Source organism: Bos taurus, chromosome 23, assembly GCF_002263795.3.
Source record: "Bos taurus isolate L1 Dominette 01449 registration number 42190680 breed Hereford chromosome 23, ARS-UCD2.0, whole genome shotgun sequence".
NCBI classification, from domain to species: Eukaryota; Metazoa; Chordata; class Mammalia; order Artiodactyla; family Bovidae; genus Bos; species Bos taurus.
The window spans coordinates 34,914,648-34,921,363 of record NC_037350.1 but is presented as its reverse complement, the minus strand read 5'-3'; positions in this window follow the sequence as shown (position 1 = coordinate 34,921,363).

The window sequence follows — 6,716 nt, the reverse complement described above, 5'->3', positions numbered from 1 at the left end:
GCTTTGCACTTTTGTGTAAATAGCATGAGGTTTCCTGAACTGTCTAAAGATTGTTAGGATGCTGTCTTAGTCCTTCTGGGGTGTTATAACAAAATATGACAGGCTTAAAAACAATGGAAATGGATTTCCACAGCGGGGTCATGCAGGGTCCTTTCTGGTCACACACTACTTACTGTATCCTCACACGGGGGAGGGTTCGGGGGGTCTGAGTGTCTCTTATATATAAAAGCACTCATCTCATTGAAGAGGGTCCATCCTTACAACTCCATCACCTCACAAAGGCCCCACCTAGGGGTAACATAACCATGAGAATCAGGATTTCATCATATGAAATTTCTGGGGGACACAAAGCTTGAGACCATAGCAGACATAAAGGTGAACTGCTCCATCCTCCTGCAGTGGCTGTCATCACCCACACTCCACTGATCCTCATTTCCTGCATCACCTTGCAGCCATTCCATACACTCTATCACTCTGGGTTTCACAAGTCCAGGTCAGTCAAGTGTCAGCTCCATCTCATATTCAGCCTATTCAGTGTCTCCCTCTCCCCTGCTGAGGCCCAGGGGACCTACCAGAAAGTGCAGATGTGTCCATTTCTGCAATGTTCCTTCTCTCTCCCTCTCTGGATCTTCATTCCTTGGGCCATGATGGAACTGGGAAGATGGTAATGAGATGGGAAAGTTCTGACATCACTGACTTGCATGGGGCCCTTTTAGCCTTTCCTTGGTCCAGACGGACTGATCTGAGATCCCCCCTGACTAACAAGTGTTTCTCTTGAGGGGTATCCTGGTGATTTTCCAGGATATTCACAAGTTGGGGATCCCCAAATTCATAGTTTCCTTTTTAATCAGGGGAAATATTCTGGAACCACAGCTCCCCACCTGCAGTATTCTCCACAGCCTCTCTGTTTCCCTCACTCTGCAAACACCATCTTGAGAAAATTAGCAGCCCACAGTCAGCTGCGTACTAACTGAATCACAGGAACTCCATGTATAATAAACACTCTGATCAATTGAATGGCAGAAATACTGGTGTGTATCTGTCCACTGCCTGAGGTCTCTGGAAAATTGTCCAACTGGTCATGTAGACACTGAATAGATCAGAAAACTGGATTCAAAAACTCATTTATCTGAAAAGTGAGATATCATTCTGTCTTCCTTTTAGAGTAACTATCCTTGCCATTAATTGTTTGCCTTACAAACATGCCCTAGTAGGTCCCTGAATTATAAAATTCTCCAAATAGACTGAGTCTCTACTGAGACGGGAGCAATGTGACTGGATTAGTGATGCTCAGCTTGTTCAACAGCCGCCAAACAACCTGGGATGAGGGCCAATCACTTGACTGGCTCTCCTAAGATGTCAGTGACCTAGAAGTCAGTCACTAGGAAGATAGTGGCTCTTCCTAAGAATAGGCTGGTTTTGCAGCATCTTTCCGGCTTTAGCAGTAATTCCTGGTAAAGAAAATGGGGAATAAAAAGGTAGAAGGGAAAGGGGGATGAATAAGAGAGAAGCAGAGAAAGACAGAAGGAAGGAAAAGCAGCAAAGGGAAAGTGATTCTAGGACTTGGGTAGTGAAGGATGAAATGCTGTTAGAACACTTTATTTTGAAGGACCCAAATGTATATGCTTTTTTTTTAATATCTTAAGAGCAAATATCTCATATTCCTTTTCCATGAAAAAACCTTGTAAGCACTTTCTAAGTCATTTACTGCCCTAAATACCTAATTCTATTTTGTTACTTGCTTAACTTTCTTTCATTCAATGTCTCGGTATTTCCAGCAGAGAGGATGGTATTTATTAGCGGGAAAATTTGGCAATAAGGGGGACAGTTCAATTGGAGGAAATATACACACACCAATAGACCACACACATCCTCATGTATTTGTCTCTTATAAAATTTATTTCAAGCATAAATTTAGGACTTTAGATCAACAACAGACGTGGTGACATTCAGAGCACTCTCCTTGCTTGACTGTGACATATAAAATGAATACTGTAGGTTTCAGACAATGTTGAACAGAGCCATAGATATACTATAGAGTCAGTCAGGAATAGCCAAAGCAGGGATATTTGGGCAGGATTTAACAACCACTCCCTTGCCGTCTAAAAAGCATTGATTTTCCCAACTTTTACAGATTTCCACATAAGATTACATTTGAAGAAATGGCCCTATCATATCAAGAATAGTAGCAACGGTTCCCGAAAGGAAACAAATGAAGAACCTTTGAAGTTCACTGACCTTATAGGTTAGTAAGTCACATGTCATGGATACAATGAGGACTTAAACTGAGGTTTAAAAAAATCTCTCTTTTCCCAAAGCAGGTCTGCAAGTTGTGGAGAAGGAGAGGGTGATACAAACACACAAACTGCTATATTGCATGGTAGCATGAAAAAGAATAAGATGTGGAGCCACCACGGGGCTATAGTGGATTGAAGTAAAGCTAGGAGCCATCTGAGTGTGTCATAGGAGTGACTCAAATGGGATAGCTTTATGATGGAATTTTGAAAAGTTGATGGGATATTGATGTGCAAAAATAGGAAAACAGTATATCTGTCAATTCATTTAGGATCATCTTATGAAGTAAGGATCTCTGACATCCTAGATCAAGGTAACTGAGATATTATACACATAGCATTATAGGGTATCATTGAATAATCAAGTCTGACAAAAACACAAGAAATGTTCATTTTTTACCATTCATGTTGTATCCTTCATGGTTATGCTCCCATGATATATTGCATATATTTTGTAGGGTTAGAATGGGGAAATACTTGTATGGATTTTTATGCATTTGGGAGAATCATGTATTGCAAAATGGAGAGTTTGTTTTTATTCTACTATGCAACAGCAAACCAAGAACATTCAGTCCAAGAGAGCACTATGTCCAGAATTAGATAAGAGAAAGTTTAATGTCGATTGAGTAGTTGTGTCTGTTGGGGCTGGTAGAGAAAAAGAAAGAGACCAGAAAGAACTGGGAGTATTATGACACTAAAAATCAAAGAGGGCTCTGCCAAGTATAAAGTCGCAAAGCATGTGAGAGATACAGGAAATGAAATAGACCTTGACCACATGCAAGGAATGAGGCAGACAGAAGAGTCAAAAATGCATCCAGCAATATGGGACTAGCTGAGTCAATAAATGCCTGAAACGTCAGAGAAAAGGGGGGAGATAAATTAAGGTTTTATCCAAAAGCACCTGAGTTCTATTTGCCTGTATTTCATCAACTTAGTACCAGAAATCACCAAAAAAATGTTAAGCTGTCACAGCAAATGATAGAAATAAGTACTCTAAGGTGCCTCTGCTAGAACCTATGGAATACCAGAACCAAAGCAGGACTACACAGTGATAACAAGCAGTAAGTCACTAATCACGTTCAACACTTAAATAAGACATACACTGTAAATCATAGAGAATGAATGGAAATCAAATGGAAACAACCCATACCTTTACAGACCCAGCCTGCTGCTGCTCCTGCTAAGTCACTTCAGTCCTGTCCGACTCTGTGTGACCCCATAGACAGCAGCCCACCAGGCTCTCCTGTCCCTGGGATTCTCCAGGCAAGAACACTGGAGTGGCTTGCCATTTCCTTCTCCAATGCATGAAAGTGAAAGGTGAAAGTGAAATCGTGCAGTCTTGTCCAACCCTCAGCGACCCTATGGACTGCAGCCTTCCAGGGTCCTCCGTCCATGGGATTTTCCAGGCAAGGGTACTGGAGTGTGTGCCATTGCCTTCTCCGAGAGCCAGCCTAAACAAAACCTGAAACCTACACCAAATAGAGGTAATGGTCTCCTTAATCATGTTCCCACTTTCTGGAAGAGTTTCTCATACCTTTTGCCTGAATCCTCCCTTGTTTACTAACCCTTCATTGCCTTACCCTCAACAGACGGTCAGCTAATCACTAATCAAATAAATAATTAAACAGTGTTCACTCCTGAAACATATTTGTAGTGATGGACTCTTCAAATGAAGGCTTTCTAATCCCCTGAAAGTAAAACTCTAATTCTGGAAGGACTCCTTCCCAAAATGGCCAGATCAGATCAGATCAGTCACTCAGTCATGTTTTACTCTTTGCAACCCCATGAATCAAAGCACGCCAGGCCTCCCTGTCCATCACCAACTTCCGGAGTTCACTCAGACTCACATCCATCAAGTCAGTGATGCCATCCAGCCATCTCATGCTCTGGCATCCCGTTCTCCTCTTGCCCCCAATCCCTCCCAGCATCAGAGTCTGTTCCAATGAGTCAACTCTTCACAAGAGGTGGCCAAAGTACTGGAGTTTCAGCTTTAGCATCATTCCTTCCAAAGAAATCCCAGGGCTGATCTCCTTCAGAATGGACTATTTGGATCTCCTTGCAGTCCAAGGGACTCTCAAGAGTCTTCTCCAACACCAGAGTTCAAAAGCATCAATTCTTCGGCGCTCAGCCTTCTTCACAGTCCAACTCTCACATATATATATGACCACAGGTAAAACCACAGCCTTGACTATACTAACCTTCGTTGGCAAAGTAATGTTTCTGCTTTTGAAATGCCCAGTGGGCAGCAATTGGAAGTCTAGCTACTTAGACATCTTCTGCCATAATTATAACCTCTTTGGATAGTGAAGACAACAGATGGATGAAGCACTGAAAATGTCGAGAAAGAAATGCCTGGAAAAGTGGAAAAGATACCATAAGCCTTTAACACTGATCTATGCCTGCACACCATACCATGTGTGTTGGGAGCCAGGTGGGCCTAATGAGGGATGGATTTTTCAGGAAAGCTCTATATGAGTTGGCACTGAGAAGCTTGATTCAACTCAACTGTTTCACCATGATTCTTTGATTCTAAGACTCAGCACCACTTGTCTCATTTAACTGCACTAAGTCAGAAAGGGTATATACTTATTGCCTATTTAAACACTGCCAAGAGATCATAAAAGTTTTCATCACAAGGAGAAAATTATAACTATTTCCAATGAGGGATGTTCACCAGACTTATTGTGGTGATCATTTTGCAATATATATCAAATAATTATGTTGTACACCTGAAAAAAAATAACATTATATGTCAAAATTATCTATGTATATTGATACCTGAAACTGAAATACCATATTTGTCAATGTGACTTATATAATGACTTCTATAATATAATGATCATATAATCATTATGTTGCAGACATAGCACATATCATACCTTTAGTTTACTTCAGTCACTCAGTCATATCCAACTGTTTGAGACCCCATGAACTATAGCACATCAGGCTCCCCTGTCCTCCACCATCTCCTGGAGCTTGCTCAAACTCATGCCCATCGAGTCGGTGATGCCATCCAACCATCTCATCCTCTGCCATCACCTTCTCTTCCTGCCATCAATCTTTCCCAGTACCAGGGTCTTTTCCAATGAGTCAATTCTTTGCATCAGGTGGCCAAAGTATTGGAGCTTCAGCTTCAGCATCAGTCCTTTCAATGAATATTCAGGGCTGATTTCCTTTAGTATGGACCGGTTTGATCTCCCTGCAGTCCTAGGGACTCTGAAGAATCTTCTCTAACACTGCAGTTCAAAAGCATCAATTCCTTGGTGCTCAGTTTCCTTATGGTCCAGCCCTCACATCCATACTGACTACTGGGAAAACCATAGCTTTGACTAGATGGAATTGTATTTATATATATAAACATATAGGTACACACACCTATGTTAGGAAAATTTTTGAAAAGGAATATAATTATGTTTTGGATAAAGAAAACAAATACACTAGTATAATTTTTTTTCAAATGTGCATTTTGGCTATCATGTTTGGTTTAAAACCTTCTCTTTAAATGTAGTTTATGTTTATGCTGATAATAGATACAGAAACATGTCTTAACCTTGTAACATTAACTGTAGAACAGCTTATTTACAATAGCTAATTAAAGTCACAAAATTTTGAAACCTATACGCTTGCCCAGTGCTCTGCTATTGGTCATTTAACCAATTTATTATTGACTTAATTCCTCCTTGACTCAGAAACACTTATAGGTGCTTTGTTTACATCAATACACAAAGCAGGCAGACACTTATCCTCATGGAACTGATATTCTAGCTGGGGGAAGACAGATAATCTGCAATAAACATGAATCCAAGTACATTTTATGGTATGTTAACAGGTGATCTGTACTATTGGAAAAGAACTAGTAAAGCAGAGGATGGGGTTTAGGGAATAAAGGTGAAGAAAGGGAGGTGATTTAAAGAAAAACAACTTAGACCACACTGAGGGGAGCAAACATGCTCTCTTGCATTCAAGAGTCAAGTTTTCCCCTTTCCCGGCAGGTCTCTTGATCTTCCTCTGCTGCTGCTGCTGCTAAGTCGCTTCAGTCATGTCCGACTCTGTGTGACCCCATAGACAGTAGCTCACTAGGCTCCCCAATCCCTGGGATTCTCCAGGTAAGAACACTGGAATGGGTTGCCATTTCCTTCTCCAGTGCGTGAAAGTGAAAAGTGAAAGTGAAGTCGTTCAGTCGGGCCCGACTCTTAGCGACCCCATAGACTACCCAACATCAAAAATGTTTCTCAACGTAAGACCAGAAACTATAAAACTCCTAGAGGAGAATATAGGCAAAACACTCTCTGACATACATCACAGCAGGATCCTCTATGACCCACCTCCCAGAATATTGGAAATAAAAGCAAAAATAAACAAATGGGACCTAATTAAACTTAAAAGCTTCTGCACATCAAAGGAAACTATTAGCAAGGTGAA